The sequence below is a fragment of the Leucopleurus acutus genome (genome assembly GCF_964270905.1).
Source record: "Leucopleurus acutus genome assembly, chromosome: 1".
NCBI lineage: Eukaryota > Metazoa > Chordata > Mammalia > Artiodactyla > Delphinidae > Leucopleurus > Leucopleurus acutus.
In genome coordinates, this window is record NC_139142.1 from 17,076,843 (window position 1) to 17,102,439 (window position 25,597).

Below are 25,597 nucleotides of genomic sequence, written 5' to 3' on the forward strand. Positions count from 1 at the left end.
TCTAGCCTTCTCTATCAAACAGCCATGCATTTTCTGGTGATTAACATTGAAAATTAGAAGTAGGAACTTGCATCGTGATTCACTACAGACATTACATAAGTGATATAGCCTCAAGGGCGTTATTAGAAGTAAAAATATAAAAAGTGCACAATAGTGATGACAAGTACATGAGAAAATTGGGTATTTAAGAAGACAGGCAGTAAATATTGTTCCAAAGGATTGTCTTCCTATGAAATAGGAATAAAATGTAAGTGTTCAGGGGATCTGAACAACTACCAATACCAAAATCCTCATCTGGATTTTGAATTATCTGCAACATTCATTCATGTAATAGCCATTCTGACTTATTCTGATGTGTTTTCTGGAATTGCTAGCTATTGCTCAGTAGCAGTTTTCTGGAATGAATTACCTACATGCACAAGTATCTCATTTCTTGTTGAGATGTTTCTATTGTAATAAAATTATTATTTATATTAAGGCAACTTTTATTTCCCTATGGCTCCAAAACATACATGCTTGTCCCTTTCAGGCCCAGTGGAACAGCTCTAATCCCTCTACGACCTACATCCATTCTGGGTGTTCATTGTGTGCCAAGCATTGTTCTAGTTGCTGTGATTAAAAATAAATAACCTAAAAGGCACCAGAATGAGTAAAACAAGTCTTTTCCTCTGCGATAGCTTTGCAGTGTCCCTCTAGCACCTACTATTGGCAAAAACTAACATTGTGACTGTAGTTAAAGGAGAGATGTTTATAGGGTCCAGGTATCTCATCACAAAGCTGGGTAAACAAGTGTGGATTTGGAGTGGAAGGGCAATAAATTGACAACTGGCACAGATGCAAAACAAGAGTAAGAAAAGTCAATCTGGAAACCATTGCAATAACAGACAAAAAAATCAGTTCAGGCAAAGGCAAGGACAGAAAAAGTATATGAATGGGGTGATTGAATGATAAAATATATAAGGCTGGATTTGTTTTAAGTCAGTGAGTTTGACGTATATAATGAAAAGAATACATTGAGCTTTGGGACCCACGAAGTAAAATTGAACTTGCATTTGAATCTCGGCTCCATCACTTATTGTCTGTATAAATGTTTCTCCCAATATCAGATTCTTCCCTACAAAACGTGGTAAATAATATTGTATGTCCCAATGTTGAGGTGCCTAGCACAAAACCTAATACATAATAGCTACTAAATAGATGGTACACATCATTGTTAAGTATTTTGCTTTGTTTTTTAGACTTTATTTGTGGTAAGAACATCTAAATCTTGTGTATTCCTTATCCTTCTCTATTACCCCAATAAAAACCCATCTTTTCTATCCCCTCCTGCTATCCTATACATATATACTATAGCCATAAAGGATCAAAATTATAAGGCAAATCATTAAAAATTAAATATTAATTACTACAGAGTATTGATTGGTACAGTTTTATTGTATTACAACCCCAAACATAGAAAGAATGTGCAATAATTTTCCACTTAATATGAAAGCTAATTATAAAATTATGTTTCCTAGATAAATATTTTATTACTTACCACAGATATATGTGAAGTCTAACTGTATTATTATTCCATGTTCAGTACTTCAGAGAATAACATTAATTCCATACAGTAAACAGGACATTTTCTGTAGAGAAATGGTTGATACTTACATTTCAAGACTCCTCTTGGATTTCCATTCCTTCCTTGGTCAATGGCATTCTGTGAGCACCACATTTTCAACTATGGATCACTTGTTCAGGGAAATCCTTGAGAGTTCAATCAAAATAATTTAGTCTCCAAAAATGTCTCAGTACAAATCCCATGAGAGGATTAATGGTTCCTTTCTGCCTTTTGCCACAATTCACATTTACTCATCCAGGGAATTTTTGGGGCTTCAGACACAAATTTATTTCAAAGTGGATTAGTTATTATACTATAAAATCACCCATTTTTAGCCCTGGTTTTCATCCTTCATCCAGGCAATTCAGACCCTACCTTAATGTATTCCTTCATTCAAGAGAACCAATTTCTTCCTTCGTCTTCTTTGGAAGTAGTTTATACCTATCTTATGTCACATTATATTTTGCCTTTCACTGCAGTTAGGGAACATTTATCTCCCAATATCAGATTATAAACTTTTAATGCTTGTGCCTTGGTTTTCTCAAACAGTTTAGCATCATATCTTGTAAGTGCAGGGGCAGAACAAATGTGTGGTGAATTTAACTGACCTGAGACAAATCACTTTCCATATCAATGTGCATGGATCTTCAATGGAGACATGATCCAGGAGAAAGCTAATTTAAACCAACCATTTTAAGAGGACTTAACACTGACCATAGCTATCCCTCCCCCTGTCATTTTTAATTTTGTATTTCAACTTGACTGGGTCATGGGGTGCACAAATATTTGGTTAAACATATACTGGCTGTGTCTGTTTGGGTGTTTATAGATTAGATTAATATTTGAATTGATAGGATAAATAAATCATATTTTCCTCCCCAAGGTGGGTGGGCATCATCCATCCATTTGCTATAGACAATGTTTGTGCCCTCCCCAACTGATATGTTGAAACTTATGTGATGATACTTGGAGGTGGGTCTTTAATAGGTGAGTAGATCATGAGAGCTGAGCCCAAATGAATGGAAATAGTGCCTATATAAAGACCCCCAAGAGCTCCCTTGCCCTTCTGCTATTTGAGGACACAACTGAAAGGCAGCCATTTATGAGCCAGGAAAGCTCTCTTCAGACACCAAATCAACTGGCACTTTGCAACCTCAGAACAGAAATAAATGTCTTTGCTTACAAGCCACCCAGACTATAGTATTTTATTATAGCAGCCTGACTGGACTAAGACACCACTGAAGACCTGAGTAGAACAAAGGCAGAAGAAGTGGGAATTAGCATGTCCCGCTCAGGAGGGACAGGGGAACCACTAGCTCTATTTGAAAGGTGACCAGTATTTTAAAGGGAGCGGGATTTTGCCTTAGCACCTATAATACCAACCTGTAGACTGGAAGCTGTACCTTGACCCCACAGTTCAGAAAAGTACAAGCCATGCCAGTATAATATGATGAAATAGAATCCAAGGAAACAGATGCAGATTGACCAGTGTTTGCTGTGTATGATTCAAACACTCTCTAGAATGACACTAGCTCAACATGGAAATCATATATATCCATGTAACTAAGGAAAACCAGACTCTTTGTGAAGCATTAAAAGACCATCAATAGGTCTTTATTGTTTCTCACCAAAACCACACGGTTTGTGTAAGGATCAGTTGAAAGAATAGAGTGCAAAGTGTTGTGAAAAGATTGGAATTATTATAATCATGAATTATTCCTCTGATTTTTGTTACTCTGGCTGTGGTTTTCTCTACATGGCACCATAATGAAGCAGAATGTCATTACTGACAAGTTTCCTGATCAATAAAGAATAATAAACTAAGGTAATTCACATCTTGTCATAAAATGGAGCTCATCCAGGCCCACAACGTTGCACATTTCAGTGTGAATGCAGATTTGTTGGGCTTTTTACAATGTCAGGATAACCAGTTAATTCCCCAAACTCATTTTTCATTGGAAACTTTCGAACACCATGAGTCAATATTCAGTCTCTTGACCTAGGTCCAACAAGGAGAACACAGAACTCCTCTCCTCTCAATGCAAATTTGACTTGCTTAATAAAATAATCACAGATATCAAGCTATGTTATAAATTGCTTTTTATAATTCAATGTTCTTTAATTTGGTTTTTCTTGTAAACAAATTCCAACCCCACACAGAGGCCTTGATATAATCCACAAATTCATCCAGTGGTATATGATGAAGCATAGGTTTGCTTACAGTATGCACTGACAAACACGAATGATGAGAGTGAAAATTATTTTTTTTCGAATTTAAGATAAAAAGGGATTTCTTTTAAAGTTGCTTATCCTACTCCTCTTTTCTTTGGAGTCATTTCCAGTCATTGCTGGGTGGGACAATTTGAAGAACTGATTATTTAAATAGGACTTTATCTTTAGAGGTTGCACTTAGGGCAAGATAAATGTTGGCTATCTTGGTAATGGAAGCTCTCCCCAGGGGTATTGGAGTTTTCTTTCAAAGTGAGTTAGGTGCCAGGATAAATACTCTGAATACATACCGTCCACTATGTTTTCAAAAGATGTGAACAACTTGACATAGAAAGACAATAATATGCATTTGCCACAAATTAATGCATTTTCAACCCTTTTCCAAGGCCCAGGTGCATCAAATCCTGCTTGAAGATGGTCTCAGTGATGCAAATTGTCCCTTTCTTCTTTTCCTTCCTGCACAGATTGTTATCTGGAAGAGAATCACATACATTTACAAAGAGAATAACTTATCAGAAATGGGAAACTGCTCAGAGAATCCAACCTCAACTGTTCCCATATGCGCTCAGCTTCTGAGTCATTCTGGTTCTCAGGCAAAATGGGCAAATATCTTTTTCACAGCAATTTTCAGAGCCATTTGGGCATGTCTGAGAGGCAAAAAGCTGTTATGAACATGCATGGGGAAGTCACCTTGCAGAGAAGTAGAAATGGTAGCTTTGAATCAAACTAAAGAACGATTTAAAGAAGGAACTGGTTTGTGCTGTGTATATCGTTTATCCCCTTCCTTAGGTTGGCAGATAATTTTCTTTCAAGTATGGAGAAATAATATATTTCAATATTGTCAAGCATATTTATCAACATATTTATATGAAATCTGAGTCATTCACAACGATTTCCCTTTTTCCAGGCATGGGCAAATCAATGGTACCCAGTGACTACAAATAGTTTTCTCAAAAGACTGTCTCCCTTTTCAACAGACAGATTGTCAAACTACCAACAGGATTGTTCGGTGTTCTAGAAGTAATGATTACTTGACTATTGCAGATTAACACTTTTTAGGCATCAGTGATATTAGAAAGTTACAAGGGCTGTAGTATTTTTTTTTCCTTAAAGAGAAAGCAATACAACAGTCCAGGGCCCATCAGAGCTGCCACCTGAATGCATAAAAGCACTTAGCAACTACTTTTTCTTTCTTCAGGCAAACCCAGGATTCTCAGGGTTAAGCAGATGTCCTGGGGATAAAGGGAGTAATTTGAAATAATATTAAGTCTCTTTAAAACAAAACAGAAGGAATTTTGAGCAGTAAGAATATATACATATATGATAACATAATTCAAAGGTGATTAGAAGAGTGATGATTTATAAAAGTATAAAAGAAGTATTGAGAAAACAGTAATTTACAAATAATGAAGGCAATATAGGGACCCTGGCTAGAGTACAGAACATTTAAAAGCTTCTGCTTTCTTTCTCAGATTGAGTAATTTCTCTTCTCAGAAATCACTATGTGGTTCTGATATTTTTTCCCCATATCATGATACACCTACCACTCCATTATAGAGACCTAGGTTGTATGATTTGAGATGCCTTTGTTTCCCAGAGTCTAAAACTTCTAGGGATGATTGATCAGTTCCAACACTTCTAATACTTTTCAAAAACATCTGCCCATGATTAGTTTGATCCAAAACTTACAAAAGATGTTCTTTTGAAAGAAGGATGGAGCCTGAAAGATGGAGAAAGCTTAATTTTCAACCTATGGGAACATTTTATAGTTCAAGGTTAAGTAAAACCTGAGGAGAAATGTAAATTATCAGAGATTTTATTTTTATGTTACAGAATTCCTTAGTGCTGAAGAGCATGAGTGTTGTGATCAGAAAGTCTGGGCTTTAGGTCATGGCTTTGCCGTTTACCAGCTATGTGACCTCAAGCAAGTTTTTCGCTCTTAAATTCCTTTTCTATAAAACTGGGATAACAATTCAAAAAGGGTTTGGTGAAAATTATGTAAAGTGATTAGGACAGTCATATATAAAGTGAAGAACAATGATAATTATTACAATAATAATTACTTGTATGATATTATTAATAATTATGATAATTCTCAGGGACTTTGAGTTATTATGTGGGAATGTTCTACACATATGACTGGCTCAGTATGAAGCCTGAGGCAGTAATTAGAAGATCGTTTGAGCTAGAAATTACATGATCTCCTGCTTCTGATAAAATACTTCTTACCACCTCACTCTACAGACCTGACTCTGCCCTGAGTAGGTGCTTGCTGATTTCTGAGGATGCTGTTTCTCAAGTAATCCCAAAGACTGATAATGAACTGTACTTTATTTACCCAGTTTTCTTCTGAATTTTTTTTCCTCCCAGACTCATGGCCCTGATTTCCCTATGACGCATGTTTAAAAACATCTCCACCCCCTGCTGGGCAGTATGATCACAATCCAATAGATAGGAAATGAATTCAATCAATCAAGTTGTATTTATTCAGTTCCTGTTGGGTCTCAGATACTATTGTAAGTGGTGACGATGCATCAATGACAAAAGATAAGCATCCCTCCCCTTATGCATCTTACAGAGAATGATTGCGATTTCCATAAGGAACTTCTTTATCTTTGTCAACTAAGATCAATCCTGCTCTGAATAGGAAATTTTCTGATTTCTGATTCATTTCTCATTATTTCTTCCCTGGTACAACATGTGTTCATCTTCAGTATCTCTCTGAGGATAACCTTTGCCCACGCTTCTCCAAGGATGAAGTTAACAGATAGAACTAAGTGCCTAGACCAATGTACAAATAAGTAAAGACAAAAAAAAAAAAAAAAAGAGAAAATAGAAAAGAAAACTGTACAGAATAATAAGTCATAACCATTATAATTTTCACCTAATCCAAGACCCAACTGAAAAGGTGTACTTCCTATCATGTGAAAGACTGAGTTTTGCACAGGATTAAATGCTGAGGAGTAAGAGTGAAGATAAAGAATCAGAAAATATAAATTCTTGTCTCAAGAAACTTGGAGGAAGTATTTCAGAATCAATGATGAAAAAAACCCCATATCAACACATTCAAAAGTATATAAAGAGGTTATGTGAAATAATAAAAGGAAGAGGATCTGTGTCAAGTATGTGTCTGTTTATGTTGTACCTGTTTGATAAATTTCTCTCCATTGAGAAATTTAATATCTTTAAAGGCAGGCCCTCCAACTATCCTAACTTACTTAACATTACTTTAGTTTGATCAAAGAATTAAGTCAAAAGAAGTTGGGAGAATTTGCAACTGGAGAAGAAGATTTTTAAATTGACCACAAAATAGCAAATGCTGGCTTTGCAGAATGGCATGTTGACAGATTGTGGTGACGGGTAGCCATGGATTGAGTCACAGCAGAATTTGGGCATCGAGAGGGCAGTGTGACACTATTGGACATCAAAATGATTAGATAAAGGAGGCAGAAAATAAGAAAGTGGTCCAGAAAGGAAAGTAAAAGATGACAGAGGAAATATTGCATTTTTTGAGAACACGTTAGCATTGTATTTGCAACAAAAATCATCACCCATGGAGTAAGTTTTAGTACAGTTAGGCTGCTAAGGTTGAAATTAAGTTATCAGGACTAGTTAAGTCAAACTTTAAAAAAAATTACTTTTACTTTTGCCTGGTATCACCAGTCAAGTAGAAAATTGGGAAAAGGAGATAAATTTTTAAAAAGAGAAATATATGTCCTACATCATTTTCATCTACCCTCTTTTCTTAATTAAAATAAAATCCCAGTCACAGGATCTCTTAGAAGTAAATGAATTTAAGTACTGTAGCTATATTCTCTTGAAGGGAAAATCTAAAATGATATATTGCATTGGGTTATTATCATCCATAAACAACAATAGAAAGTGTTAAACTGATACTGAGAGCCTTCAGCTGTGCCTTAGATACAAGGGCAAATATTATTAATTATGTTTATATTGTTTACTCTGTTCATTGTTCAGTTGTGTGTCCAATGTTCTGAAATGAAAGATTTCACAGAAGACCTGGGGAAGACATGAGGTTTCAACAAGTTTTGTACTAAGTATTTGATCTAATCTGTATTATTTGATGCAAACTGACTCTGCCTGGTCTGTGCTTTTTTTTTTTTTTTTTTTTGGTTTGGTTTTTGGGGGTTTTTTTTTAGCTCTCTAAGCCTTAGTTTCCTCATTAGTAAAATGACAATAACATAGTACTGACATTACACAGATGTTTTAAAAATTAGTGAATGAAAAGAACTTAGCAAGAAAGCTCAGCTGATGTTAACTTTGGTGAATCAATTTGATCCCAGTAAAAATCCAACACACCTGTGGGTGTGTGTTGTGTATAAACTAACAAGGTGATATAAAGAAATTCAAAAGACCTAGAATAGCCAAAATTATTTTGCAAGGAAAAATTGCAAATTTTGGACAGGGAAAAAGAAGTCTTAAAAGTGTTATTCTATAAGAAAAATAAATTTGTTTATTTATTGATTCCCAGATGTGTTTTATCATTTTGTGACAAATTGCACAAGTGCAAAGGTGACACTTGCAAGTTTTGTTATGACTACAATTCTTGTGACATTCACTGTTTTATCTTGCGAGTTATTTTACTAAGCACCAGGTATTAAAAAAATCGAGGGTGGAGGTGGAAGTTTTCAGTGAATTTCCCCTAGCACCATTAAAATAGATGAAAATAGGGTAAGAGAAAAATATAGCAACAATACAGGTAGATTGAGTTTGAAATTTTCTAAATAAGATACTTTAGGACATGTAAATGAAGAAAACAGTGATTTTTAAAAAATCAGGCGAGAAAAACAAACAAAAATAACAAAATGTCAAATGTTAGCTAATTATAGAAGAGAAAATCAGTCTGGTGTTTGCAACTGTTAAATGGGAAAAAATTCAGCTATTTTTTGGCTTTTAATTATTATAAAGTTATTATTTTTATTAGGTTTTATTTGTCTCAGTGGAAGTTGGAAAGCGGCTGACTGTTGGCAGGAAAAAAACTGTAATACCCAAGAACTATTAGGAAAAAAAGATATAAAGATATGAATTGCTGCATTTGACTCTACTTTTGTGTGTGAAGATGTACTATTATTCTCATTAAGTAGCTCTGACCATAACTGTGAGGGAAACTCGGAGTACTAAAAGGCAGATGAATCATAAACTAAGGTTCAGAGAATAAAATTAAAAGATATCAAAGAACAGCAAATTTAAACCAAAGGTTTTATTGGGTAATGTGGGAGCAGGAAATGGAAATGAAAGGAGTCCTTTATTAGGAGATAAAATATTGAATTATTTAGAGTAGTGCAAATGGATATGACTAGGACCAATGGAATCAAACCAGGAAAATGAAAATTGTGTCTATCAGAGAAATGTTGCTAACTTTGGGGATATAATGAAACTGTCTCCTAGATCTTCTTCCTCTAACATAGAACTTTTCAGTCTTAAAAGCCAAAATCTCATCTAACCCTGTAGCATCCTAGCTTCCCTTACCCATGCATCACCATGGCAGAATGAATTATGCTTTCAAGCCATAGAGACATTTATGTTCAATGAGTTATTTTGCCTGTCACAAATTAATCATTCCAATAACCCACTTAATAACAATACCCAATAGCCATCACCACCAACAAAAAAAAAACAGTCCTACCAAAATTATTACCAACATTATCGGAAGACCTTCTGACCTACAATGTGAACATGTGGGAAACCTCTTCTAAGTTAATTACAACACTGCAAATTCTCTTGTAGAAAAAATGATTTCAGTCTTTCAAAATGTATGCCTCTCTACCCACAAAACGGGTCATGAAAATGTCATCTTCATACCTACAGACAAACAAACATAAACAAAATCACACTGTGCTGAATACCTTTGTGACATTTACAAAGCTCCTCTAGGAAAGAAGAGAGGAGACATAGGTCTACAGTTTCTCCATGAAAATCCTTGAGGTCAGATTTGTTTAGGAATTCAGAATTTTGGAGAGTTTGGGAAGGCAATTACAGTGCATCCACCTTAAACCTTTCCAACAGACCAGTCATCAAATCATTAACATTTCTGCCGTGAAACTTCTGACTGTTCACACTAAGTGGCAGTGACCTCAGATGTTACAACCAGACTGATTCACATGAGATCAGATTTTGCCATCAAGGAGTTTATGGAAAAAAATTCTAGTTTTCCTAGTTTTGGAATTTGAGGACTGCAGGTATGAGCTTGTGAGCCCACACCAGCTATGTATAGTACTTAAAGAAATCTGAATACCAAGTGAAAATAAATGTTAAAATGCCTCTAGACATAATGATTGTAATTGCATTTGCATACATAACTTACTAAAATATCTTCCATTTTGCACTTGGGCCAAAAGTAATCATATTTTAACAAAGAAAAACAAATGATGAATAAGTGAATAAATCACCATGATTCAGAATCTTATAATATTTAAATGTACCCAATAAAAACTAAAACTGATATATATATTTTTTTAAGTTGAGGTCCAATGAATAGATCACATATCTTATTTGAAAAGTTTGTGTTTAATTTTCAATTTTCTCAGCTACTTTTGTTTTCCTAATTATATGTAATCAATTAATAAGATTTATTTTATTTTGTTTATAAAGATCTGGAGATGGCTGTCTGACTTTACAGGATATTCAGAAACGAGCTTGAGGTAAAGATAACAACTTATTCACAAAAGTAAGTTGAAGCAAATATTGTGGTTGCACAAAAAATATTTGCTAACGACCTTTTCACAGGACCTAATCACAAAAACAAAACTCCAAGCAGAACCGTTCAAAGGGAATATGTCCATCTTTATTGTGCACAGACACTGACCAACCCATTAAGGAAATAATTGCATTAAAACTCAGCTAACACATTTAAAGTGTAAAATAAAGAGAATCTTATTTTAGACAAAAGATGAACACTCCCATATTACAAAGGAAATACTTTGAAAAAAATTTTTTTCTGGAAATGTCTAAATTTATTTCTCATTCTCCCCATGTTATCAATTTGAGTTAAAATATAATCATTAGATTCTTAGGATGCAAAGCTGAATAATCTCGACAGGGGTTAGTGACCAGATATGCAATTAATTTTTTGCACTCCTGCTTATTGATGCAGAGCTTAAGAAGTTTTTGTTTTAAATTTTCTTTAAAATAATAAAGACATTCTCTTGCTACTCATATTGTCATGAAGGAGCAGGGATATTGTATTTTTTACTGCCACCAAGTTTGATTAACAGATATTTTTAGAAATGATTTTACTAGAATAAGTAGGTAAATCCAAAAAAGAAATATAAGCATTAGGAGTTTTAAGGTTTTAAGAAGGTGTGAGGTCTGGTCAATGGAAGCAGATATTAAGTAGGTAAGTGTGTTGAAAATTTTCTAGATTTAATATGCAAGATTTGTTTTCTTTGCACATGATTTTACAGCAAATTTATATACTGGGTGCTATTAGAGAATCAATCTGAGAAATTATTAATGTTATTTACTTCTATAGCCCATATTGAGTGCATTTGCATATTTTCTTCAGCAAATGTGCCTTTACAAGTAACTTCCACACCTTCCTTAAAACCAGTGTGTGCTGGGGTCCTGGCCAATCATATTCCTGGTGCGTACAGTGGGGGTAAAATTTGAAGTGAAGAAAACAAAAGAATGGTTCTAATATCTCCTGAGCAAAATCTCTGTATTGTCACACCACCATTATGAGATAACTTATTTTCCCACTATATATGTGAGAATGATACTTCCGTAGTTTATAGATTCAAAGGTAAAGTTGCAAGCCCCAAGTGACATAGAGAGTAAACAGCATAATCATACATTCTCCAGCTCTTTGCTGCCCATAGAAAATTCCTGTGACACAAAAACAAGCTAAGCAACCTATTGATATATATTAGAAGATAAATCTGTTACCATTCTATTAAAAATGACATTTTATTTGTTGTTTTAAATTTTCTGCACCACTTTTCCCTTCACTTACATACATGATTGAAATCTAACGCTGTAATCGTTCTTAAAAACAAGCAAACAAGTCTTCCCCGGTGGCGCAGTGGTTGAGAGTCCGCCTGCCGATGCAGGGGACACGGGTTCGCGCTCCGGTCCGGGAAGATCCTACATGCCACGGAGCGGCTGGGCCCGTGAGCCATGGCCGCTGAGCCTACGCATCCGGAACCTGTGCTCCGCAACGGGAGAGGCCACAGCAGTGAGAGGCACACGTACCGCAAAAAAAAAACCGAAAAAAACAAGCAAACAAAAAAGCACTTCTTTATTTCCTTTGCATGGATCATGCAGAGATTAAAGTTATAGTCACAAAATAGGCACTCTCTTGTATCTGAGATTTCAAAATCACTGTACAGAAAAGATTAATTCTGACACTCATCCAATTAATTGTATAGTATGCAGCTATATTTCTTTGGGATTTTGCTTATAATTATCACTATATTTGGACTCCTTTACCATGTATTTGAGTTTTCAAAGATCCCCATGGTTCATGGATTAGGGTTTTTTTTTTTCCTTAGCATTGGACATATTACTTGCATACCTGTTATGGGTTGAACTGTGTCCTCAGAAAATTCATATGTTGAAGTCCTAACCCCTTCAGAACCTCAAAATGTAAGTTTATTTAGAAATAGTGTTTATGCAGATATAATTAGTTAAGTTGAGGTCACACTGCAGTAGGGTGGGCTCTTAAGCCAATGTGTCCTTAAAAAAAGGGGAAATTTGGACACAGATACACACACAGGGAAAACAGTATGTGAATATAAAGACAGAGATCTTGCTGACTCATTTATAAGCCAAAGAATGACAAAGATGCCAAAAGTGTCAGCACACCACCAGAAGCTAGAAGAGAGGCTTGGAACAGATTCTCAGTCACAGCCCTCAGAAGGAACCAACCCTGCCACCACTTTGACCTTGGACTTTTAGCCTTAAGAACTATGAGACAATAACTTTCTATTGTTTAAGCCACCCAGTTTCTAGTATTTTGTTATGGCATCCCCGAAAAACTAACATGATATCCAAATAATTATTTTTCTTAGGAATTCACATTCTAAAAAAATGCATTAATCTCTTCAAATCATAAAGGCACACCCAGAAATATCCTCTAAATAAAATGTCCTCAGTTTGACACTATTTTAAAATTTGGTAATAAGTATAAGAGTTTACACAGAGGAAATAGAGTCACTCTTATTAAGCTCAGTTTTCTCCTCCCCACCATCCTGAACAAGAAATAAACACCAACTGTAGATATAGAATGATCGCCATGAAAATGTCTCATGAACTTTCCTCATACCTTAAACTGAAGTGCCTTCCTGAAATCTATTGAGAACCTCACTACCTGACTTTTTCCCTCTGCATGGGGAGGGGTGGGTAAAAATGATTCTTGTCCTGTGTTCAAAATAATGGTCCTAATATTCAGAGGTTATCATGACAATAACCCTGTCTTAGATAAATTCACCTAGAACTTATTCTGAATTTTATCTCAGGAAAAGAAAGGACTCTATAATATTTAGAGCTACCTAATAATGGATCTTTCTTCCTGGAAAAGCACAGGAGCTGTTTCAGTAAAGGGATGTTGTACAGGAAATCAAACCCACTGGGGGACTTTGGATTAGCCGACAACTAACTTTCCACCAGGTCTAAATTTTATAGTTTCATGAAGCAAATTTAAGTAGTACTGTGTTTTTTAGGGGGAGGGGTTTATCATGTTTCTAAAGGACAGAAGTTTCCTGTGAAAGTATGCCAGTTTTCAATATCCTACTTAATTTACTGTAAAAAGGGCATTTAATTAGTGTTTACTACCACTAGCAGTAATAACATTAACAGCATAAACAACAACACAAACTTCAGTTGCTACCTAGCCTGTCTCTCACTGAAAATAACGAAAATTTCATCCATGACTAAAGAGCTATGGAAGAAAGGATGTTTGGGTCATAAACCTGAAGAAAGTCTAGGAAACCACAGAGGTATAATGAAACTGCACTACAGGAGATGAGCTATCAAGGTAATTGTCATTAAACTGTAAGTTCCTATAAAGCAAACACAACGAATTAGATGGCCAAAGTCAATTGTAAATAGAAAACCAGTGCTTATTTTATTTTAAAGTGTAGACTACAACTTCTAGAAATTACGATATTCAGTTTGGGAGGAAAAGAACCTCATACATAGATGGTGAAATGATCTTTAACAATTAATCTCTTAGTATATTTTCTTTTTTTGTGGTTGTGGTTATAAAAAAAAAACAACAACATATAACATGAGATTTACCCTCTGATCAAAATTTTTAGTGTACAGACCAGTATTGTTAACTATAAGCACAATATTGTACATCAGATCTCTAGACCTTTTCTACCTTGCATACGTGAGATTTCATACCCATTGATAGCAACTACTTATTTCCCCTCCCACCCCTGGCCCCAGGCAACCACAATACTACTTTCTGCTTCTATGAGCATGACTACTTTAGAGACCTCATAAGAGGAGTCAGACAGTATTGTCCTTCTGTGACAAGCTTACTTCACTTTGCATAATTTCCTCATGCTTCACCCATGTTGTTGCATATGATAGGATTTCATTATTTTTTAAGGCTGAAAAATATTCCATTGTATGTACCTACCACATTTCCTTTATCTCTTCATCCACTGATGGACATGTAGATTGTTTCCACATCTTGGCTATTGTGAATAATGCAGCAATGCATATGACAGTAAAAATATCTTTTTGAGATTTTGATTTCAATTTGTTTAGATAGATACCCAGAGGAAGGATTGTTGTATTATGTGATAGCTCTATTTTTTTTTTTTTTGAGGAAGCTCCATACTATTTTCCATAATGGCTGCATTATTTTATTTTCCCACCAACATTGCACAAGGGCTTCAATTTTTCCACATGCTTGTCAACACTTGTTATTTTTTGTTTGTTTGTTTGTTTTGATAATGACCATCCTACCAGGTGTGAGATGATATCGCATTGTGGTTTTGATTTGAATTTCCCTGATGTTGAGCAAACTTTCAAAAACCTGTGGGCCATTCATATGTCTTCTATGGAAAAAAATGTCTATTCAGTTCCTTTTTCCATATTTTAATCAGGTTATTATTATTATTATTATTGCTATTGACTTGTAGAATTTCCTTATATATTTTAGGTATTAAGCCTTTATCAGATACATGGTTTGCAACTATTTTCTCCCCATTCTGTAGGTTGCTTTTTCACTTTGTTGATTGTTTATATGGATGTAGTCCCACTTGTTTATTATTGCTTTTGAATCTGTTTTATACAGCATATGTTTTTCTTTTTAATTCATTCAGCTTTGTCTTTTGAATGAGAATTTAATCCATTTACATTTAAAATAATTATTGATAGAGAAAGATTATGGTCACCTTGTTATTATTCTCTGTCTTGTGGCATTTATGCTTCTTTTGCTCTCGTCCTTTGTAGTGAAAATGATTTGATTTCTTCCTCATTTTTTTGTGTATATTCTACAAGTATTTTCTTTGTGGTTACCATGAGGCTTACATAAAACACCTTATAGTTGTAAAAATTTATTTTCAGCTGGTAACACCTGAATTTCAATCACATAAAAAATTTGACACTTCTCTTTGACACACACGTTACTGATATCACAAATTGTATCTTTTTATATTGTATACCCTTTGCCATATTTTTATAGTTATAATTATTCATATACTTTTGCCTTTTAACTTCTAGACCAAAATTGACAGTGATTTACATGCTACTGGTACAACATTACAGTATTCTGTATTTTCTATGCTTACTTTTATCAGCATTTATACTTTCATATGCATTCATGTTGCTGATGCTTTCATTCAGCATCCTTTTATTTCATTTCATTTCAACTTGAAGGACTCCCTTTAGAATTTCTTATAAGTCTGGCCTAGTGGTGATGGATTACCTTAGCTCTTTCTTATCTGAGAAAGTTTTAATTTCTTTTTAATTTCTGAAGGATAGTTTTGTCAGATATACTATTCTTGATTGGCAGATTCTTTTCAGCACTTTGAATACATCCTCTCATTCCCTTCTGACCTGAAAAGTTTCTTCTGAGAAATCCACTGGTAGTCCTATGATGATTCTGTTGTCTATAGCAAGACACTTTTTATTTCCTGCATTCAAAATTCTCTCTGTTTTTTATTTTGACACTTTGATTACAATGGATCTTCATGTGGACATCTTCAGTTTTCTCTTATTTGGAAATGTTGGGCCTCTTGAAACTGGATAGCTATTTCCTTTCCCAGATTTAAGAAATTTCAACCATTATTTTAAAACATAACTTTTTTGCCTTCTAGAATTACCATAATGCATATATTGCTCTGTTTGATGGTTTCCCATAAGTCCTTTAAATTCAATCTTTTATTTATTTATTTCTGTTTTGTTAGTCTGACTGGTAATTTCAAATAACCCATCTTTGAATTCAAAAATTCTTTTCTGCATAATCAAGGCTATTTTTGAACCTCTCTAGTGAATTTTTCAGTTCAGTTATTGTATTCTTCAGCCCAAATTTTCTGTTTATTTTTAATATATTTTCTCTCTTTGTCAAAATGCTGATTTTGTTCCTTCTTCATTTTCTGAACCACCTTTAAGATGGTTATTTTGAATTCTTTGTCAAGTAGTTCATATCTCTATTTCTTTAGCATTGATTTCTGGAGGTTTATTTTGTTCCTTGTTTGGACCATGCTTTCCTATTTCTTTTTGTTCCTTGAATCTTTATGTGGGTGTCTGTGCATTTGATAAAAGAACCACCTTTTCTTGTCTTTACAGACTGGCTTCATACAGAGAAGGACCTTCACCAATCACCCTGGCGAGAGATTCTGGGGGCCCCTCCAGCATTTTCTGTGGATGTGTCTTCTCTGGACTTGTACATGTAAATTCCTAGAGGGATGTCCCAGTTTTGCTTTTCAGACATTTGTAATCTCTTGCGCCCTCTGGTGCCTGTCTCCTGTCAGTGCTTCAAGGTAGGCAATACAGAGACCAGTCCCTCAGGAAACCCCTCAAAAAGCTAGAAAATTGGATGGGTGCTCCATTTCTTTCTTTCCTCAGGGAGAAACTTGAATTTGGTAGTTTTCACCTGTTTATTTTGCACTGAGCTTGAGGAAGAGGCTACAGCCATTAGTAAATACTAGTTACTATTATCAACTTTTTTCTTAGCAGGAGGTTCCTCTAAAAATTGAAAGTAGAGCTACCATACAATCCAGCAATCCCACTTCTGGGTATATCCAAAGGAAATGAAAACAGGATATCAAAGGGATATCTGCGTCTCCATGTTCTTTGCAGCATTATTTGCAAAAACCAAGATAAAGAAATAATCTAAGTGTCCATCCAAAGATGAACGAGTAAGGAAAATGTAATGTGTATATATAATATATGAGATATAATATATCATGTACATTATATTACATATATGGAATACTATTCAGCCTTTACAAAAGAAGGAAATCCTGCCATTTGTGACCGCATGGGTGGACCTTGAGGGCATTAGACTAAGTGAGATAAACCAGACAAAGAAAAACAAATTCTGAATGGAACTGCTTATAAGTGGTATCTTGAAAAAAAAAGTCAAACTCAAAAACAGAGTATAAAAGAGTGGTTTCCAGGAGTTGGGGGTGAGGGAAACTTTCACCTATAAAATTAATAAGATCTGAGAATCTAATATAAAATGGTGACTATAGTTGATAACACTGTATTGTGTATTGAAATTTGCTGAGTAGAACTTAAATGTTCTCAACAAAAATATTAAAAATAAATTAATAAACATATGCAAGTTTATGGCTTCTGTACTAAAAATAACTATATGGGGGAATCATTTCATAATGTACACATATATTAAATCACCCCAATATACAGCTTAAATACCTTTCAATTGTACATACCAATTATACCACAGTGAAACTGAATTATTTTTAAAAGTCAAAAATCATAGAATCAGATAAAACTTTTTTAAAAGAAAGATCCAGGCCTTCCCTGGTGGTACAGTGGTTGGGGGTCCGCCTGCCGATGCGGGGGAAGCAGGTTCGTGCCCTGGTCCGGGAGGATCCTGCGTGCCGCAGAGCAGCTGGGCCCGTGGGCCGTGGCTGCTGAGCCTGCGCTTCCGGGGCCTGTGCTCCGCGGCGGGACAGGCCACAGCAGTGAGAGGAAAGATCCAACTATATGCTGTCTACCAGATAAGTTTCTCAGGTTAAAAAAGAAACTTTCAGGCATTTTAATTTAGTTAATATTCAGTAAGCTAAATAACAGCAGGTGAGAGGAGAGCCACATAATTTTACATTTAAATATAAATATAAATTTTATATTTATATTAGGAGAAATCAAAGTAAAAAATCCATGAAATTAAAAAGCAAAATTAAAGTGGAACAATTATATATATATATAATTTATATGTATATGTTTGTATAGATATATATGCATTATATTTATGAAGATGAAGATGAAAGGATCTGATTGTGAGGGTATTGTTAAATATATAAAAGAGAATGGGGAACTCTATAAGAAAAGATTTCTGAGGATGTATGAGGGAATGGCCTCCAATACATATGCTTCAGCAGAGGAAGGCAGGACAAAATAGAGGCAGGTGTAAGTAGTTTTTTATGCATGGAAGTGGGAAATTGAGGAAGAGATCATCATGTTTTCTCTGTGAAGTAAGAGATAAAATGGTTTGTCTGTGGAAGTCTGGGAAGCATTGCTGAGTTCCAGTTTTGAAAAATGTGGGAAAGAACCAACACTTTCAATACAGTAAAGAAATCATCAGGAAGAAACTTGGAGTAAGATTTACTGCAATTTTTTATGACTGGAAAGCGATGCTGATAACAGAACTGAGATGCCTAAAGGATCATATGAATTTAGAAAGGCGATGAATTGCAACTTTCACTGAGGCCCAGAAACAACCATGGCTAGGAAAGCAGGTTGTAATCCAAAAGAGTGATACCTGAATTTGTGATTACATAGTAGAAATAATCTACATTTAAATAAAATTCAGAATGTGAGAAAGAGGGGGCTAAGGAAAAAGTCTTAGAGATGAGGACATTAAGGATAGAGAGTCCATGGTTACACTGGTATTACCAAGGATGATAAAGGCAGGATTTGGGTGGAGAAAGGTTAATGAGACAGTCACCAAAAGCTTTGGTAAACAACAGGGAATGTACTAGATGTTTCTGTTGATGATGGCAATAACAAAGTGGTGAGAAATGTATAGTGAAGTGTCATGGATCTCAAATGAGTTGAAGGGTGTGGGTGTGCGTGTGTGCGCTAGTTTTACAAGAGAGTAGAGGACTTATTACTAGCATTACTACAGGAGAGTATAGAGTACAGTAATACTACTTCACCATCCAGGGGTACAGGTGTGGGAAAGTAAGCAGCTAGCGTTTAAGGGGGCAGGTTAAAGTGGTATCTTCTGCTGAGAGTCAAGTTTCACTTATGGCAAAGAAATGAAGACGCTAATGATAGGGCTTTTTTGGTGATTCCAGATTGATAGTTTTAGAGATTATGGTGGGAAAGTTTTAGAGGTAAAGGTGTGGTAGAGAGCTGAGTCCAGGAAACACTGGGGAGAACAATGTACAGTACAAGATAAAAAAACACTAAGCCTTGCACATGAGGCATTGACCAATTTAAACAGAAAAGAGACCAATGATGAATGGAGAACCCCTTTGAGCATGGTGTTATTAAGTGTAGGGACCTGATAGTTTGACTTTTTCAACAGGAATGACTATAGTCCCAATAGGTTCTAACTGTGTCTATATGACATACATTTGGGATGAAGGTGGTTAGAGAAACCACCACCATAATAAATTAATACATTGCCATTTTATTTATATATTAGCCCTCCCTAAGTCTTTTTAGTGTGAATTATTGTAAGAGCATAATAAGTTTTATTATATTAATACCATTGATTTTCTGCATCTGCAAATCTAATGTCTGGTCTTTAAATCAGTATCTTTTCCTCAAGGTCATTACATTTATAGGAGGCAGAGACTTGCAGCCAGAGAGTCTACTTTGGGAAAAAATTACATTATCATACCTTTTCAAGCACAACACATATGAACACAAATTTTTATCATATATGAAGAAAAAAATCAACCCATTAATCAGTATCACAATGAGACAGGCTATCCCCACTCTTGACCAAGAGCTTATATCTTAATTTTCTGAACTGTTAAAAAACATTCATACAATTGCCTATCTTTCACACAACTATATATCCTGCCAACTATCATTAATCTTTCTAAAGTAGAACTCAATTATAAGAGACCTTTGGAAAATGGGGGAAAAAAGTGACTACTTGATTTCTTTGACTGCTCCTTTTGTTCACTATGCCAACATGCATTTTTCTAGACCGCTTTCTATATACTAGAAATCGTGTTAGGTCAAACCTCTGACCTTGAAGAGTTCATGAGTTTATGGTGTTCAATTCCCTCAACCTTCTAGCGATCCTACAGTTGACACACTTCAGTTTCTGATTTCATGTTGAATATTGATTTTCTAACATTTTCAACAAAGAAAGGTCATCCTAGCAAAAGATCCTTTACTTTAGTAACAATTAAAAATTTTTTTTCAAACACAAATGCTAAAACCCATGGCCTTCATTCAAATAAGCTTTCATTTAAACAGATTTTCTTCTTTTCTCAGACTTGAATTTAGCTTGTGACTTGACAGTTGAACAGCTGTTGACTTAAATTTCCATAAGACTGTATGTTTTGAAAAAGAAGATTAAAATACCTCACTTTTCTATTCAGGTCCAACAAAAACAAGGGCAGTTAAACCTAAACTATTTGGCTAAGAGAAAGGAGATGGAATTCTTTTCTTTTGCATTGTATCCTTTCATATCACTCCCCCATATCCCCTCAACCAGGATACACACACACACACACAAAGATACCTCCTGTTTTTAAAAGGAGCCCAAACTTGATTTTTCATGGAGATTTGTAGAAACACATGTAATGAAAATAGTACTGTTTATTTGACATCAAAGACCTTCTATTTCTGTCTATCTTTGTCAGCAGCTTTTAAAGCAATCTTGATAGCTGGCTTTATTGGATAAAATAGTAAAACCTCCACAAAAGAAAGAAAAAAAATAGAAATACTCAGGCACTTTAATTAAAACTTTGGAATAGAGATCCAGGATATTTTAGGTTAAATTCAGACACTCTAGCAGAACTTGTATGTACACATTCTTATTTGAACCACTAATTCAGTGCTCTTTCCTTTGTTTAAGCCTGGTGTTAATTCAAGTGGAAGAGTCGGAAGACTTTGCCTTCAGTATTTTTAAATAAAATAACCCTCTTGAAATGTATGTAACATTATAAAATCAGTGAATGCTACTTTTTTGGTAATCTGTTGAAAGGGAAATAATAAAAGTGGGTAAGACGCTTTTCTCTGATTTCACTGTATACATAACCACGGTCCCCCCCATTCTGTTTTCATGTAGATGCAAAACAAAAAACAAGTGTACAGTTACCTTGGATCTTAAACTAGAGAAGAATTCATGTAGTTATTTAAGGATAATGAGCTACATCAACAGTATCAGTCTGGCCAACTATGTAGCAGGCTTAATCAAGCAAAGCTGAGTCAGGTGCAATATTGAGTTTGGTAGGGCACACATGAAGGTTCAGGTAAGTTAACTGAACCATAGGGAGTTTCCATTTAAAAACTAGCTCTCCAGGGCTTCCCCGGTGGCGCAGTTGTTGCGAGTCCGCCTGCCGATGCAGGAGACACAGGTTCGTGCCCCGGCCCAGGAAGATCCCACATGCTGCAAAGCGGCTGGGCTCGTGAGCCATGGCCGCTGAGCCTGCGCATCCGGAGCCTGTGCTCTGCAACGGGAGAGGCCACAGCAGTGAGAGGCCCGCGTACCGCAAAAATAAATAAATAAATAAAATAAAATAATAGAACTTCAAAGTTCTATATATATTTTATTAGATTTCACATTGTAAAAACATCCCATATGTAAAATAGTGTTACATGTTCTCCAGAAAAAAAGCATTTAATGAACGTGAATTTTTATTAAACAATTTGGAATACAATTCTGATCATCAATATGACTGAAATTCTATGAGAATCCATCCACTCACTCAGCCAGTGTTTATTGAGCACTTGCTGGCTTCATTCAGCAAACATTCTTTGATCACCTTCTCTGTGACAAACATATTTGTAGATATTGTGGACACAAGAATGAAATGTCATGTCTCAGGTCTCAACAATATAGAGATGCATGACAGATTGCTTCTTCCTTTAAAGAGGTGTTGACAACTCCGAGAGAAGCAGGCATAACTAATTCTATATCACAATAACATATAAAATAGGAATTAATAAAAAGGTTGTTAGTGCTAAGATAGAAATCAATTGATTGAGTAGGGGAAGGATCAGGGAAGATTTCCCAGCAGATTGATAATGGTCCACTAAGGACGAGGAGACATTCCCTAGGTATTGCAAAAGAAGGAGGAGTTCTCAAATCTATGAACGCTAAGGAAGATTTTATTTAGTTTTGACATATTTTTATTTGATCTGCTTTTTCACTTATTGTATACATACATTTCTATATAAGCTTATTGCCCTAAACCTCATCATTTCAATAGCCATATTGCATTTTAATGCATGAATAAAACACAGATTAATAAACTGTTCACTTACTATTAGGTATCTGGTTGTTTCTAGTGTTTCATTAAATTGCCAGATATTTCAGAAAAAAATAAATTTTGAGAAATGGAAGTACATTCACAGGATTGACCCTATAGTTTTACAGATGTTAAGAGTTTCAAGATTTATCTCTGAGGAAACTGCAACAATTTATTTTAAATACTACCAGTTATATTTAAGTACACTTGATTTCCCAGAGTTTAAACAATTTTTTCTAGATCAACCTTTAAATTTCAGCTTTACCAGGGCAAAGATTATTTCACTCATTAATATATACCTAGGACTTAGCATAGTGCCTGATATAAACACTCAGTAATGAGCTGCTAAATGGATGAATAAATGAATGAATGGGTGGACACCACCATCTTAACTTACCTCTGTTGATTTAATAGGTGTGTTTCAGCATCATAGAGTTTGCTTATATTCACATGTTAATTTATTATTTTATCATCATATACTATCCACCAAGTACTACATTAATGTTATAGGTTTATGCTGCACACAGTCTGGTTCTTAACCAGTAGACATACTACCTATTCTTCCCAGCTAAAGCATGCCAGTCTGTTATTTGCACAACTCCAGGGATTGGTAATGACTATCTAAGCCTACTTTCTTCTTTGCCAGATATCCGCTTTTTCGTCCAGCAGTGGCCATATCACCCATTTCTTACTATTGAGACTAAGATAAAGTTTTCTGAAAAAAGTTTCTTGGAATTATTTTTCTTCTTTTGTTGGGAAAAAAAAAAAAAAAGAAAGAAAACCACCTGAGGAAAAACCCATTTTTATCAGCATCTCCTATGATGATTTACTTTGAATACAGCCATGATGTCTGGAGGTGTTGCAGCCATCTGGAAACCACATTTCAATATGCCTACAGTCAAAAAAAGTAACCAGCTTCAGACAACAGAGTAGAAGAATGTCCTTGGTAAAATTATTGAGTTGTATCAACTCTAGATTGCCCATCTCCGGACTTCATTTTATTTAAGATAATTAAACACCGCTATTGCTTAAGTCATTCTGGGTGGTGTTTTCTATTATTTGCATCTGAAAATATTCCTGGCACAATTTTACTATGGAACTTTATGAAGGATATACTTAAACCATCCATCATAGCTTTAATGTTCTCATTTTTCTCATCACTGATCAAACTTCTTTTGATTTGGAATAAATACTACATTGTGTTTTTCTTTAATTTGACAAGTTGATTCTATTTAGGTACATCCCTTGCAGTTTATTTCAGCTTGTGGAATGAAGGAAGAGATTAATTAATTAATATTTAAACTCAGATTTAAAGCCTATGAAAACATACTGACTCATATTTCTGTACTCCTTTTTGATCATTGTTGGAATTTATGTAGTCAATTTTTAGCTTTCTTTCCACTGGACATTTTTATTCTTTTTAATATTATGTCAAAAAATTGTGGTGATTGTAGAGCGCTGCTGAGGGTGCGCACACAGCCGAGGTAGCTGACAAAGGAGCAGGGGGCCGCCGCAGGAACCTGCCACCGACCTCCCTGGCTGCACGGGCCTCGGGTTTGCGGCCACTTTGACTGCCAACTGCACGGTCGAGGCCCCGCAGATCGAGTTCGGTCTCATTAACTGCAGCAACAAGCACCTGACGGCCGAGACGTTCGGGTCCAAGGTGAACCAGTGGGCCAGCAGCCTGAAGAAGATGCAGATGCAGATGCTGGTGCAGCCGCCCAATGAGTTGGGCAGTGGGCAGCTACCTGGAAGCAGAGAAGGATGGCAACGTAACCTGCGAATACGAGGTGACCAGCACTTTTCCATCGTGGCGCATGACGAGGACGGCTGCATGTCTCTTTAGTCCGGAGGACACCGGCTCTACTTTGGCGGCACTGAGGACCACCTGTCGCGCTTCGCACGGACCGCTTCGCCGGCTGAGAAGTGGAGCGTGCACATCGCCACGTACCCACAGGTCAACATCTGCAGCGTGGCCCGCAAGAGCTATGCGCACCTGAGCGCGCAGCCGGCGGACAAGATCGCAGTGGACCACGACGTGCCCTGGGGCGTCAACTAGCTCATCACGCTGGCCTTCCAGGACCAGCGCTACAACTGGGACCCCGAGCCCGCCACCAGCTACACGCTCGAGTTCTGCTCCGGCAAGGTGGCTTTCCGCCACTGCGAAGCACCATCGGGGCAAGGGCACCAAAGTGGGGAAGGATGAGCTCTTCGCCCTGGAGCAGAGCTGCGCCCAGATCATGCAACAGGGGGCCGACTAGAGGAACATGTCCACGAGCCAGGCTATGGACCTGCCGGCCAATCAGGACAAAGAGACCAACCAACAGATTTTCCAGCTGGAGATCGACCGCTATACCAAAAAGCACGCCTTCCGCACCCACTCGGGCAACTACTGGTTGCTGACAGCCACCGGGGGTGTGCAGTCCACCTCCTCCACCAAGGACACCGGCTGCTACTTTGACATCGAGTGGCATGATCAGAGGATTATACTGCGTGCGTCCAATGGCAAGTTTGTGACAGCCAAGAAGAATGGCCACCTGGCTGACTTGGTGGAGACAGCAGGGGACTTGGAGCTCTTCTTCATGAAACTGATCAACAGCCTCATGATCGTGTTCCGCGGGGACCACGGCTTCATTGGCTGCCACAAGGTCACGGGTATCCTGGATGCCAACTGCTCCAGCTAAGACGTCTTCCCGCTGGAGTTTGGAGACGGCGCCTACAACATCAAAGACTCCACGGGCAAGTACTTGATGGTGGGCAACGCCTCCTGGGTCACCAGAAGCAGCGACACCCCTGTGGACTTCCTCTTCGAGTTCTGCGACAACAAGTTGGTCATCAAGGTGGGCAGGCACTACCTGAAGGAGAGTCACGCGGCGGCCCTGAGGGCCTGCGCTGACACCTTCGACCACATCACACACACTGTGGGAGTACTAGGCCCCGCCTCCTGCCTCCCCTTCTCCTCCCTGCCCAGACCCCTCCTGTTCACTGTTCTCCAGGTGGGCTCCGCTGCGGCCAGAGCCCCTTACTTTTCAAACTGGAAACCCAGAGAAAACAGTGCCCTCACCTGTTGTCCCATGTGGCCTCCCCCCGGGCCGGTCAGTGGCTCTGACCTGGTCCTTGGAGGGATTTCAGTTCCCTCTGCCCTCTCTTCTCTGCCCTG

General features: G+C 36.6%; 1 pseudogene across 1 annotated transcript in view; it reads left to right on the top strand.

Moving 5' to 3' along the window:
- LOC309960186 (fascin-like) overlaps positions 1-25,371 on the top strand; it is a 125,479-nt pseudogene extending 100,108 nt beyond the window's left edge. Inside the window, exon 2 of the transcript in view lies at positions 23,941-25,371. The product of the transcript in view is annotated as a fascin-like (transcript). The remainder of the gene's footprint in view (positions 1-23,940) is intronic.
- The last annotated feature ends 226 nt before the right edge of the window (positions 25,372-25,597 follow it).